A 14,661-nucleotide genomic window follows, 5' to 3' on the forward strand; every position below is an offset into this window, starting at 1 on the left:
GATTTCAGTTCATACTGCATAAAAAAAAAAAGCACAGTGGGCATGAGAACTTTATAAATCTCATAAATTTGCTGCTTCCTGAGCTCATTCAGGAAGGTGACCACAGTAATAAACTATATCTGCCTTCTCTATGGGGAATCCTGCTGTCTCTGATAGTCAGCTCCCTATTTCTGCAGTTGCACCATTTTCATTCTGTCATTGACACCTTGAGAATATTAACGGGAATCTGTCACCCCATTTTAGCCCTATCAGCTGCCGGCACCGCCATCAGGGGCTTATCTACAGCATTCTGTAATGTGTAGATAAGCCCCCGATGTAACCTGAAAGATAAGAAAAAAGAGTTAGATTATACTCACCCTGGGTCGGTCCGATGGGTGTCGCGGTTCCGTCCGGCACCTCCCATCTTCTAGCGATGACGTCCTCCTTCTTACTTCTGTCGCGACTCCTGCGCAGGCGTACTTTATCTGCCCTGTTGAGGGCAGAGTAAAGTACTGCAGTGCGCAGGCGCCTGACTGTCTGACCTTTCCCGATGCCTGCGCACTGCAGTACTCTGCTCTGCCCTCAACAGGGCAGATAAAGTACACCTGCGCAGGAGCCAAGGGAGAAGTAAGAAGGAGGACATCATCGCTAGAAGATGGGAGGCGTCGGACAGGACCGCGACACCCACAGCACCCGACTCCGCCCACTGCTGAGTATAATCTAACTCGTTTTTCTTATCTTTCAGGTTACATCGGGGGCTTATCCTACAGCATTACAGAATGCTGTATATAAGCCCCTGATGGCCGTGCCGGCAGCTCATATTTGAAAAAAGGGGTGACAGATTCCCTTTAAGAGAAGTTTCCTTGCAGAGTCATATGTGGTCTGCCCTGACATTTTAAAAGGTTGGGCAGCCATGATGTGAAAGATGTATAATCATTTGGGGTCTCACTGCTGCAATCTCCACTAACCTCAAGAACTTGAATGTCCACCGCTCCATTTCCTTTTGTGGGACCGATGGACATCTGTGTCCATTAGTTACGTAGAAATGAGTGAAACAGCGGTCATGCATGTGCCACAATTCCATTCACAAAAGAGACTTTGGATTGTTTCAGTAGCTAAACCAGTTCTTTTCCCTGTCCATGTATTGGACATGATGGAAAGGGGGCTGGCTTGGATAATGAAATGAGCTTGTCAGCCAGCCCCCTTTACCTGCAGCACTACTGATATTGCCAAATGCCAACTCTCTAATGTTCAATCGAAGCCCGCAATGATTCTGCTAAGAACAAAGCTGATATCTGGAGATAGGGGCATCATACCTAATTGGAGCATGTTGGTAAGTTGTGTATAGTTATATCGTAAACACATCTAACGATATTTTTATCAAGTGGACAGCCCCTTTAACATTTTGCTTATGAATTATGTGACTTTTTTGACATTAATAAACATTTTGGAAAGGTCCTTAGAGCAGGTGTAAATCTCTGCTTCTGTTTGAGGTAGACGCATCTTGTAGACTGCCGATCCTCGGCGTTGCAGCCATGAACCTGTATAGTGTGTCATGGCGTGCACGTCTGTGATTAAAGGTAATGCCAGCAGATAAATAAATAATTAGATGTATACAGCAGATTGTTTCTCAAGTAAACCTGGTTCAATAAATTGCTTTACATCAGGGTGTCTTATTACTGAGACGTAAATGAATCTACGTATGTTCTTTGTGTTGGAGGTCCTGGCTCTTCATTACGATGTGCACATTTCTGGGGTGAGGTGGCCTCATGTTTCCGCTGTGACATAAGACCGTAGAGAGCAGCGGTAGATGCATGCTCACCTCACTGCTGCTCATTATCTCACTTCTCCTTTTGGTAGGTTTATCCAGAAGCTTATCCGGAAGTAGCACGGCGGTGATCTAGTGAGGAAAGTCAGATTTAGTTAACTGGATTAATTACATCATGTCTTGTGGGGGTTAGAAACAAATCTACAAGAAGAAATGATTGATCCCGTAGTCCAGACACTGGGCAGTCACAAGTTGTCCGCCAGTCTTCTGAATGCGCCCTTGTTTGTTTGATTGGATAGTAAAGTTAAATATTTTAGAAATTCTGTCAAAATCTTACTTTTATTAAGGAACCTAATGAAGTGTCCTTTACTGTAAAGGTTGTTTCTCTGAACAGAAATGTTTGTATTTATATGTTTGTGTCTATATGTTTGTATTGTCAGATGTGGGGTCCAACAGTACTGAGCCCCTTTCCATTTGAAGATATGCAAATAATTGAGCATACACACATTGTTAAATAACGTAAAATGGGTAGTGAACGTGTATGTGCTGCTGCCTCTTATAAGATCCCTGTTACAAGATGGGATTGGGGTTCCTCTGATAAATCTCTGAAGACATATAAATTGTAGAAGGCTTGTGTGCCACATGGGAACCACCATGGGTAAACTTACCGATTCTGACAATGAGAGTGGCCACTGCTAAGTTAGTGTGAATTAGAGAGGACATGTGTAAAAATGCCCAGTTTTTGCTCTAGGAAAGATATATATCTTTGTACCGTGTTAACCAGCTGTCTTGTGTATAAATATGTGATTCTTCAGATGTTGTATTAGTCTATATGCCAGATGAAGAGACCTGAGTAGTCTGGAACGCTTGCAATGTGTTACCATCTTTTCAGTTAGCCATTAAAAGGTATCAACCACTGAGGACTCTCCATTCTAAATATTCTTCAGTTTTTGCTCTAATTTTATAATTGCAGCTCTCTTGAATATTTAGTTTTTGTTTATAAAAAAAAATCTGCAGTATAGTTCCAGACATATGGGTCTTTTTATATAGTGCTACTTGTTATGTCTGTACTAAGGGGGCGTAGCCCACAGATCCTCTGGGGCGTGTCTTTAAGCTGTTATCATGTAATACACGCCCCCTTGTAATGACCATAAAAATGAGCGCAAAATGAAATGGCCTATATCTCTGGATCCATATGGCGGATAAAAAAAAAATGACATACCTGGGAGCAGCAGGACAAAAATAACAGCAAAATTGGCTACTTTTGACCTGGTGGCAAGTTCTCTTTAAATAGAAGATAGAACGAAGCATGCTCATTCATATTCAAGTAGTCCTTAATGGGGAACGGCCATGCACGTGTAGCTACTTCACCCCATTAAAGAGGGGACATGAGAGGCCTGTTCTCAGAATAGATCAGGGTCTTTCTAACATTTCAAAGATAAGATATGGTCAGCTCACCTATCCACGAGTGCACAGGATCCCAAATCCAAGGAAAGGCAGTCCATAAAGAGAAAGAAGTGAGTGGATCCAGCACTTCAAATAAAATCTCAAATTTTATTTCCATCGATTAAAACACGATTCTAGGGAAAAATTCACATTCTACAATGGATGAATATAACATCAGAGGAGAAAGTCCCAAGAGGAATTTAATGTCTTGGTTGACGCGTTTTGAAGTGATACTTCTTATTCATAACCATTACTCAGACAAAATATAAAACTCTCCATTGTAGAATGTGAATTTTCTCCTGAAATCATGTTGAAATCAATGGAAATAAAATTTGGGATTTTTTGATATTTGGAACAACCCACCTAAACTAACCACCTATAACGTGCAGAATGTGCAAATAGCATGCAAATCGGGAAGGGCTAAACATCAGTAAACCTCATTGTATTACACCATACAAATGTGAGCAGACCCATCGCTGATCAGTGTTCAGAAGGATCTTCTGCTTGTAAAAGTGGCATCGTGCCCAGCAGGATAGCGGATATGTGCAAAAACGTGGAAGTGCTCTTGGTACCCAAATAGAAGACCACTCATTCTGTAATCCGCACATGACCAGTACCATCTAGAGTAAGGGTAGATACCAGGGGAAGACCTTCTGTTTGTATGATAAACTTCCGTCAGTAATATTTGCGATTTCTATCCTGCTTCCTATCACATCTAATCTCCAGAAGATGATTTAATTGGTGTTATGAGTGTTAGATCCTTGGTGCTTCCTGATACTGTGAGAATGAATACAATGTAACACTGATACATTAGCAGCCTCTGCAGTACCCATGCCGCCTGTAAGCTGACTACCCACTAGAGAATTCGCCGATCTTCTTCTGGCCACTTAATTACTGTAGTAATGTATTGGGATGAATTGCTTATGATTGGTCTAGTAATGCAGTGTTCCAGGGGGCTTTCATATATTGCAGTCACAGAAGCAGTGCTACTTGCCGAGGATAGCCATGTTTTAGATGAATCTGTATTACACTTGGGTGCTTTCTTTCCTGTTCTCCTGCAGTCCATCCACTGAAGAATTCTACTGCATCGCTGGGAACTTATAGGATATGTGCACACGCCGTCTTTTACAGGTGGATTTAATGTGGAACCTATCTTAAAAAAAAAAAAAGCTAAAAAATGCCAAAAAGAATGAACAGATGCACAGCAAAGTCAAAATGATTGCTGTGCCTATATTCCATCTTTTGGAACTTTGTTTAACTGCTTCTGGCTTCGAAATCTGTGCAGCAGTTAAAAGAAAAGACTGGTCCAGTGTTATGTATGGAATATAAAGAAATGCCAGCAGAAAAAGTTATGTAGAAAGATATCAGAAAAAGCGCTTGAGCTAAAAAAACTTCTGCCATTTTCCTGAAGAGTCTTTTCAAAAACGATGTGGATACCCCAGAGTCTGGTGTGCACATATCCCAACTCTTGTAATCCTCCTGGTCCATGACTGGAAAGCGAGAGAAGCAGTAGAAGACAATAAAGAGTGGGTATACTTATACTCTTGGAAGATTTGCCACAGAGCGGACCCTTGAATGGGATGGCACATTGGCAGCTGAAATCTGAGGATCATTTTTCGGCCATATATCTTCTGTGTTTACACACTGTAGGCAAATCCTCATCATCTGTATGTTTCCCCCCATCATGAGCACATTGTACTTTTGTTGTACGGATTTATAACTTGGCACCAATGGCCTATACCGTACTTACATTACCTACATTTTACACTGTGGCACATGGATGTTTTTCTTACAGGTTGTATATATATTTACACCATGTTTTGACCTTGGGTCCACGTTTGAGTTTCTATCTGTTCTAATCTCCTGAAGATCATTTTATGGATGTTCCATCCTTGATGCTCTCTGAAAATGTATAAATGCTTCCGCAATATGGCGTACATGGGGCACGGCACACTGTTTTTCATGGATTGTTAAAGAAAATAAAAAAAGTAAAACTAGAGGTATCCAGACGTAGAAAAGTAAATGGTGTACATGAGCTCTAACACACGTGAGGCGAAAACTATAGATGGTTGCTAAAGGATGATACAATGAGGATTTGTTAATGGCAAATATTAATGTGCAAAGGACCATAATCCATTCAATTGAATAGGAGCTGAGTTCTCGGCAGTGACCCCTAAATAGTGTGTGGAGCTGTACATCGTCTACATCTGTCTGCTGCCAGAGCTGTTAGCTGCTGATCAGTGCAGGGAGCCGCATGTCGAATCCCTATGATCTAATACTGGTGTACTGGTGACCTCTACTAAGGGCTCATACACGTGGACGTATTTTTCAGATCGCACTCAGACCAATGTTATTTTATGGGGCCGTGCACATGTTTGATTTTTTTTTTTCTTCGGACCAAGTTGGCATGCCCAAGTTTGATTCGATATTCGGGTCGCAACTGGTCATGCAAGTCAATGAGTCCTTGGAAAACATTGGACTGCCCTCAGATGACATCTGAGTGCAGACCAATTTCCAGAGGCTGACACAATGGAGAAATCTAAGAGAATTGGGGCACACTGCAATCACATTCTGATCAAAGTGTGATTTGCATAAATGACCCGATTCTCTCGGATGAGAGAATATATACTCGTGTGACCCTAGCCTAAGGGTAGGTCATCAGTATTAAAGTAGTGGAAACCCCTTTAATGCCATTATTATTGGAATGGATCACTTCTGCCGTAGGAGCATTTTGATAGCATGTCTGTTTTCCAATAGTCTGGAGTTTGTGTCCCATTCACTGACATCGCAATGATAGAGTTAGATGGGAAGAGTGAATTCACATGTGACAGTTTTCGAAATCTGTGACAGTTATGGTGATCTGAAAGGAATTTCATAAAAACCCACTAAGGCCACGTTCAGTATTTGGTCAGTAATAGTAAGCCAAAAACAGGAGTGGGACAATGAGAGGAAAAGTATAATAGAAACACGTCACCACTTCTGTATTTATCGCCCACTCCTGGTTTTGGCTTACAAATACTGATGTAAATACTAACCGAATACTGAATGTGTGAACGTGGCCTAACGGAAAGGTATATGAAATTCTCCATAACCCTTCAATGATTAGGTCTTTTCAGCTACTAAATGAAGGATTTCTGAAGATTATGTGGCGCCCCTGATGGTTCAGTCGCCACAGAGGTACTGCACCTCCTCCTGAGGTGTGGTACCCCACCATTCAGGTAAGGTGGAGACACCTGACCACACTCCAACACCTGCATCCCACACAACATAGTAGTGTAGCAAAGCACCCTTTGGTGGCTCCCTGCTTGGAACACGAAGCATGCTGGGAGGCGGGTGGAGTTAGTTGGCACCAAAAGAGTGGGAAGAATTTAGGATTGGGTCAGTCTGACGAGGAGTCCGAGAGAGGATCCCCTGAGTGGGATAGATGAAGGGAGTGCTGCAGCAGACCTCAGTGACCTGGGTCTGCTGGCACAGGAAAGAGATATTCAGAAGGCCTAATTCTCCATAAGAAAGATTAATTTGTACGGAACGTAAGGAGAAGAAGAGAACTAAGGATTAGGGTTAGAGCAGAGCCCTTCCTCAAGTTCTAAGCGCATGGCCGGGGTCCGGTCCCCGAGGTTGTATGGATACTAATGGTCCTGCGACAGACACCGGAGGAATAGAAGTTGTCACCACTTTATTCCCACACAAGACTTGGGGGCACAACAGCAACAAGAGTGAGCCGGGACTTAGTAGCAAGGAGTCCCCGAAGCAGGCTACAGCTGTCTGCCTTACAAGTAGAGTTCTAAGAACATTTGAAAGGAGGAACTCCAGTGTAACTTAGTACTGTGAGTACTTCACTACGAGCGCTAAGGAGGGAGACTTTCAGAAAAGGCACATATGTTGGCGGAGTGGTGGAATGGAGTACTTCATCTTGCCTGGAGGTTGGCTGAGCTCCTGACCTGGAGGACACAGCATGGGTGCAGGCACCTGTGTGCACAACAGACTGTGAGTAAAGCTTTGGAACTACATGCCCTGGTGTCCTCCGCTTATTCCTGCGCCAACCCACTCGGCGCTGCTACATCTCTGTGCTGAACACTGCAACCTCTTCCTCAACATCTATTACACTGCCCTGGGACTACAGTCCTGCCTGTGGAGGGCTACACCATCATTGCTGCACCACACTATCTGTCCCAGAGGATCTGTCTGCAGCGTCAGCTTAACATCTTCATTGCTGAACGCCACAGGTGGCGTCACAAATCATTCATTAATAGACTTTAATCATCATCCACACATTCAACATTCCCCTTTTACAATGGACGCCCAGGGTCACGGACCGGGTCACAGCTACCGTGACAACTCCCATTGAAATCCACCGGGCCCGGCTCCGAGTACCTCACCGCCCTGGGTGAGGGCGATCCATTTTTGGCGTCATGATCAGGATGACGAAGCCCGGTGCCACTGGGTTCTGTGTGCTGAAGATTTATTGGACTTAAACATTGCTGACAATGTGCAGAATAACCAAATTAATAGACTGTAAAATGGACTCTCAAAATGGCCACCGGCTCGGTGAAGAAGGGCGTGACAACATGGGTGGTCCTAGGAAAAGAGCGCGAACTGTCCTGGGCCTCCCCTGCCTAAACTTCTATGCTACAGCAACATGGCCCACTCCAGAGGGGTTCGTATACTGGCCTGGTATGGAGGAGTAGGAAGAAGACGCCGCCCCCAGAAGGAGGAGCGAGAGCGGGTGGCGGGAAAAGAGCCCGGGAAGAAGGAGGAAGAACACGAGAACGCCATATTAGGAGAAGGAAGGAGGCCCGAAGAGCGCGAGGAGGTTGAGCTGGAGCTGCAGCTGGAGGACGAGATTGCCCAGCTGACACAGCACCTGCGGCTGAGACAGGAGGCTCTCTGGACTCTGACCTGGCAGCGTGTGCAGGAGGGGCCTAATCCATCGGTACCTCCATCACCAGTACCCTCACCATCGGTACCCGCCGCTTCTGCTATATCACCGGTACCTACGCCCGTGGTACCTGCACCACCGGTACCCACCGAGGATGCCCTGGTCCTCCCTCCGGCAGCACCTGCGGAATCTGAGGCTGCTGCGATGCCATCGGCAGCGCCTGTCACCATCTCCCTGCTGCAACCGCCGCTGAGCGCCGCCTGCTCGGAGGAGTTACCGGAGGGCCTGGGAGCTGAGCAGGAAGGAGCTGGACTCCTGCCTGGATCTAGCACGGCTGCGCAGGTCCCACCGGAGGCCCCTGCGGACCCGGAGACGCCATTCGCTCCACCACTGTCTCCTGCCTCTGACCAGGCAGCTCAGGTTACCACCGCTGCCACCGGCTGCCGCCCGATGCCCGAACCGGAGCTGATACAACACCACCGGGAAGCTCCAGGTATGACCGCCACCCCTGCCAATGGGTTACTCCTTGAGTTTTCACGCACTGCAGCCGGCATGCTTGAATTCCACATGGGACAATTGGAAGAGCTATGCTCCCAATTTAGAAGCACTAAGTTGACTGCGATGGGGAAGTGGAAGAAATCCCTGCTGAGAAGAGTGATGCTGGAGCAGGCACTTCCCATTCGGCAACTTGTGGGTTTGGTGGAAGAGTCTGAACCGCAGATGGGTATTAATATGCATCACAGGTTCCCTTTGCTGCAGAATCGGAGCCCACATCTTTCACCTTACGAGCAGCCACAGATATTGGTGCCACCAGGTGTTAGACCAAAAACTACAGCGACAGTGCTAACTGTGGTACCTGTTACAACCCCTGAGGGATCATTGGCAGCAGAGCTACCACCAGCAGCAGCTGAAATGCTACCCTCACAGACAGCAGTTACTCCCGTTGCCATTCCATCTGCATCGGCAGCCACCAATTTAACCCTTTGGGAGCAGGAATACCTACAATTTGTGGACAATCTACAAGAAAAGGATGCCCTTCAGTTCTCCCCTGGAAGCAGCCAAGAAAACCAAATTCCACTACCCCAGGAGGAGACCCCTAATAAAGAGACACTACAGTAACTGACTAGTTGTTACCCAGGAGGGTATTTGCACCATTGTGCCTTCTTTCTTTTGTTATCATGTTTTTCTTTGGTTTTACAAGTTTTTGCCTACAGTAGTTGCGTTGGCAGCATATTTTTTATTGAACTGCAGAGATCATGGACAATGAATGATCCACAAACTGTGTTGCAAATAGTTGCACCTCTCAAGGTGCCCTCTCTTGGTTTTACATAAATCTTTTATGAATAAGAACTACCTCATCATGGAGCGTAGCTCCAACCCAAGGACACTGCAAGAAATCCCGGCTGTGAGCGGTGTCCAGCACGTGCAAGAATTATTGATGTCTTAATGTGAAGCATTGTATGATGTGTATTATAGAAGTGTTGACAGATTTTATAGAAAGCTTACTGATAGTAGTATTTAGGTATTTGATTAGGAATGGATATTTTATAGAATTTGATAATGTTGAATAAAGATTTGAATGCAGGTGACGAACCAGGCATCCGCGGTTGTCACCTATGTCCATCGGAGACAGTAAAAGAAAACGTGGAAGATAAAGAAAAGAAAAATGTGTAGATGATAATAACTGGTAGTGAGTTTACTTCCATAACACTTTAAAATTAGGTAATTATAGATAGTATGTTAAGCTGTTTTGCAACTTTCAAGAGTGAGTGCCTCCCACATTGGGAAGTTTAGATAAGAATTGTTTATCAGCATTCAAAAATTTTTGTATGTTACTTTGTCTAACGTTGTTTCACTTGCATCCCGTGGACGTGCTGTGTTTAACGGGGGGGTATGTGGCGCCCCTGAGGGTTCAGTCGCCACAGAGGTACTGCTCCTCCTCCTGAGGTGTGGTACCCCACCATTCAGGTAAGGTGGAGACACCTGACCACACTCCAACACCTGCATCCCACACAACATAGTAGTGTAGCAAAGCACCCTTTGGTGGCTCCCTGCTTGGAACACGAAGCATGCTGTGAGGCGGGTGGAGTTAGTTGGCACCAAAAGAGTGGGAAGAGTTTAGGATTGGGTCAGTCTGATGAGGAGTCCGAGAGAGGATCCCCTGAGTGGGATAGATGAAGGGAGTGCTGCAGCAGACCTCAGTGACCTGGGTCTGCTGGCACAGGAAAGAGATATTCAGAAGGCCTAATTCTCCATAAGAAAGATTGATTTGTACGGAACGTAAGGAGAAGAAGAGAACTAAGGATTGGGGTTAGAGCAGAGCCCTTCCTCAAGTTCTAAGCGCATGGCCGGGGTCCGGTCCCCGAGGTTGTATGGATACTAATGGTCCTGCGACAGACACCGGAGGAATAGAAGTTGTCACAACTTTGTTCCCACACAAGACTTGGGGGCACATCAGCAACAAGAGTGAGCCGGGACTTAGTAGCAAGGAGTCCCCGAAGCAGGCTACAGCTGTCTGTCGTACAAGTAGAGTTCTAAGAACATCTGAAAGGAGGAACTCCAGTGTAACTCAGTACTGTGAGTACTTCACTACGAGTGCTAAGTAGGGAGACTTTCAGAAAAGGCACATATGTTGGCGGAGTGGTGGAACGGAGTACTTCATCTTGCCTGGAGGTTGGCTGAGCTCCTGACCTGGAGGACACAGCATGGGTGTGGGCACCTGTGTGCACAACAGACTGTGAGTAAAGCTTTGGAACTACATGCCCTGGTGTCCTCTGCTTATTCCTGCGCCAACACACTCGGCACTGCTACATCTCTGTGCTGAACACTGCACCCTCTTCCTCAACATCTATTACACTGCCCTGGGACTACAGTCCTGCCTGTGGAGGGCTACACCATCATTGCTGCACCACACCATCTGTCCCAGAGGATCTCTCTGCAGCGTCGGCTTAACATCTTCATTGCCGAACGCCACAGGTGGCGTCACGAATCATTCACTAATAAACTTTAATCATCATCCACACATTCAACATTCCCCTTTTACAATGGACGCCCAGTGCCACGGACCGGGTCACAGCTACCGTGACAACTCCCATTGAAATCCACCAGGCCCGGCTCCGAGTACCCCGCCGCCCTGGGTGAGGGCGATCCAATAACACTGAATAAAGACACTTATTTTAGTAATTTCCCAATTTATTGGTCTAAGGCAGTGCTTACTGCGTGTGCTGGGGGACACTCGCTTGGCAACGGGATTAAAGCACACTGGAACAGTTGTCTCACACAAACAGTCCATCCCGTTTGTTCAGACATCATAAACCGCACCGTAGGCCATGTTTCACATCACCGATCTATCACATAGTCCATAGCACTTCATAATGTAAGGCTTTACCTCGCAGTCACTAAACACGCCAGACTTCTCACTTCGTCCCTTTACCATGGGTGACCGCACGCCAAACAGTTCGTTATACATCAACGGAACATAATATCCACTGACAGTCTGTTCCAATGCACATACTTCTCTGCCATTATTTTATCCCCTTCGTCTGGAGTTACCTTCCTGGAGCTCCTGCTCCACACAGTGACCTCCTGTCAGTCCTGGTTCCCAGGGAAGCTGCCAAACTGGGATCACCGGCCTGGACAATGCCTTGCTCACCAGGACACCTTGACAGTTCCAGACCCTCAGATGGACAGTAGCTTCCCCAACGCAGTGCCGTCACAGACTCTGCGAGTCCATGGTCTCACCCTGTGCTCTTCAGGAAGTCCGTCCCCTCTAGGGACCTTCCAACACATAGACCTTTCAGGACCTTAGAACATCTACCCATGTGACCCAACTCTGGTCACATTATGTAACTGTAACCAGCCCCATAGGTGGGCGGTGTATGTGTGGTTAGTCAGTCCCACCCAACTCTCCAACTAACCATGTAAGCCTCCTTTATAAACTAAACAAACACTTGTGGAACTGCAAGTCCCAGAGCAACATTACTGGCTTACATACCGGCCATTTACAATAATGCCGATCTCCATCTCACCATCACAAATATGCCTCCGTGCATGTCTTGAGGAGCACATACAGCGCCCCCTAGCTGTAACAGGGATCACTGCCTCACACTGGTTTCCCAAATATGAACCTTGGCTATTGTTATAATGCCATAAATAGCACATATTATCTCTTGGGTTTTCTTTAGTTGCTGTGGTGCTATTAGCGAGGGAAGGATTTTTCTGCTGTGCATCGTCACAGTAATACAGTCATCAATCTGATCTGAAATGAATTTATGGAAAGCATAATCCAGCTGATGTCCAAATTATGCAAAACCAGCGCTCATTAGTCCGCATTGTTTTCAGCCGAACCTCTTCAGCTTCAAGCAATTCAGCGTTCGTAGATTTAATGACCCCTCTGACATGTTGTCTCACTCCTCTGCTTCGTCAGGTACTGTATATGTAATGGAGAACCTTTTTTTTCCTTATTTTGTGGAGAATTTTTAAATTTTAAGACATCAGGGAAATTCATCCAGTAAGTTTGCATAATCAGACAATGATTTTGCAGTCGGCCACTTCTACTTTCCTGGCCTATGCAGATCTAGGAACATTAGCAGAGTCTGGGCATTATCAAGTGTGGCATTGGTGTCATCAAGGACCTCAAGAGAGCAGAGAGAGAGACACTCAGTGAGCCATTGGCTGAGGCTCTAAGGGCCTAGTTAGACAGGCTGATCGTGGCCATTACCAATTGGCTACATACAAGCCAATAAGGCTGGTTACAGGGGCCGACTACATTGTTATTCCCACTCAATTATCGTTAAAGTGATGCTCGTTAACCCTTTTTATCACATTTTAACACTGTTTATATGGAGCGGTATAGTGTTTAGCAGACATGTGATAGTCACTATAATAAGAATCTTCTGTTTTTTTCACTATATCTGTTGGCATATGCTTCCACTATGGAGATTTGCGCAATCCATATTTAATGGTAATATTTGCCTATACTTGCCAATTCCAGCAAATTTTATCCCGCCTTGTATCCATTGGTCATTCATGCCTATGGATTTAGTCACGTTATTGGTAGAAAAACCCATGAAATTGTTGTGATATGTATTAGATCATGAATTCTGTAAAACATTTTGTTAATAAATAATATATTTTTTTCATACAGTTGTGGAAACATATACTCATTGTTTCTCCTTGCTTAGATACAAGCCAATAAGGCTGGTTTACACGGGCCGACTACATTGTTATTCCCACTCAATGATTGTTAAAGTGATGCTCTATTTGCACAGAACTATCACATTATCAGCAGTTCCGAGTTTTATCAGTGTTTGGTCTGTTGTCACTTTTTCCCACTGATGGAAAAAAATCCTGGAGAGCTTCTCCTCTCTATTATCTCAGGGCTCATTCTCACTTCCGATTTTTACACACACGAGAAAATCGTCTTGATTATTCTTATCTGACGTTCTCATCGTGCCATCCATTTTTCTTGTATGTAGAGAAATAAAAAAGGAAAAAAAAATAGTTTCTAGACATTCTCCATTCTGATGTTGTCTGAGTGTGGTCTGATTTTTGTCACCGACCCATTGAATAACATTGACGATTTTGTTCTGTTCTTCGGATCAAAATCAGACATGCAGTATCAGAAATAATATATACTTTTTGAAATGAATACACAGAGTTCTATGAAAATGCATCATAACATACACTGTGGCCCCTGACATGATGTATAACATACACTGTGGCCCCTGACATGATGTATAACGTACACTGTGGCCCCTGACATAATGTATAACGTACACTGTGGTCCCTGACATGATGTATAACATACACTGTGGCCCCTGACATGATGTATAACGTACACTGTGGCCCCTGACATGATGTATAACATACACTGTGGCCCCTAACATGATGTATAACATACACTGTGGCCCCTAACATGATGTATAACATACACTGTGGCCCCTAACATGATGTATAATGTACACTGTGGCCCCTGACATGATGTATAACGTACACTGTGGCCCCTGACATGATGTATAACGTACACTGTGGCCCCTGACATAATGTATAACGTACACTGTGGTCCCTGACATGATGTATAACATACACTGTGGCCCCTGACATGATGTATAACGTACACTGTGGCCCCTGACATGATGTATAACATACACTGTGGCCCCTAACATGATGTATAACATACACTGTGGCCCCTAACATGATGTATAATGTACACTGTGGCCCCTGACATGATGTATAACATACACTGTGGCCCCTAACATGATGTATAACATACACTGTGGCCCCTAACATGATGTATAATGTACACTGTGGCCCCTGGCATGATGTATAACATACACTGTGGCCCCTGACATGATGTATAACATACACTGTGGCCCCTGGCATGATGTATAACATACACTGTGGCCCCTGACATGATGTATAACATACACTGTGGCCCCTAACATGATGTATAACATACACTGTGGCCCCTAACATGATGTATAATGTACACTGTGGCCCCTGACATGATGTATAACATACACTGTGGCCCCGGCATGATGTATAACGTACACTGTGGCCCCTGACATGATGTATAACATACACTGTG

The 14,661-nt window shown here is 45.1% G+C and overlaps 1 protein-coding gene across 1 annotated transcript in view; it reads left to right on the forward strand.

The window, feature by feature from the left end:
• The window catches only part of PLCL1 (phospholipase C like 1 (inactive)), a 458,706-nt gene that overhangs the window by 64,535 nt on the left and 379,510 nt on the right, over positions 1–14,661 (forward strand). The window lies entirely within an intron of this gene.

This window comes from Dendrobates tinctorius, unplaced genomic scaffold (genome assembly GCF_039654945.1).
Source record: "Dendrobates tinctorius isolate UK_male_01 unplaced genomic scaffold, ASM3965494v1 ptg000177l, whole genome shotgun sequence".
In the NCBI taxonomy this organism is placed as follows: Eukaryota; Metazoa; Chordata; class Amphibia; order Anura; family Dendrobatidae; genus Dendrobates; species Dendrobates tinctorius.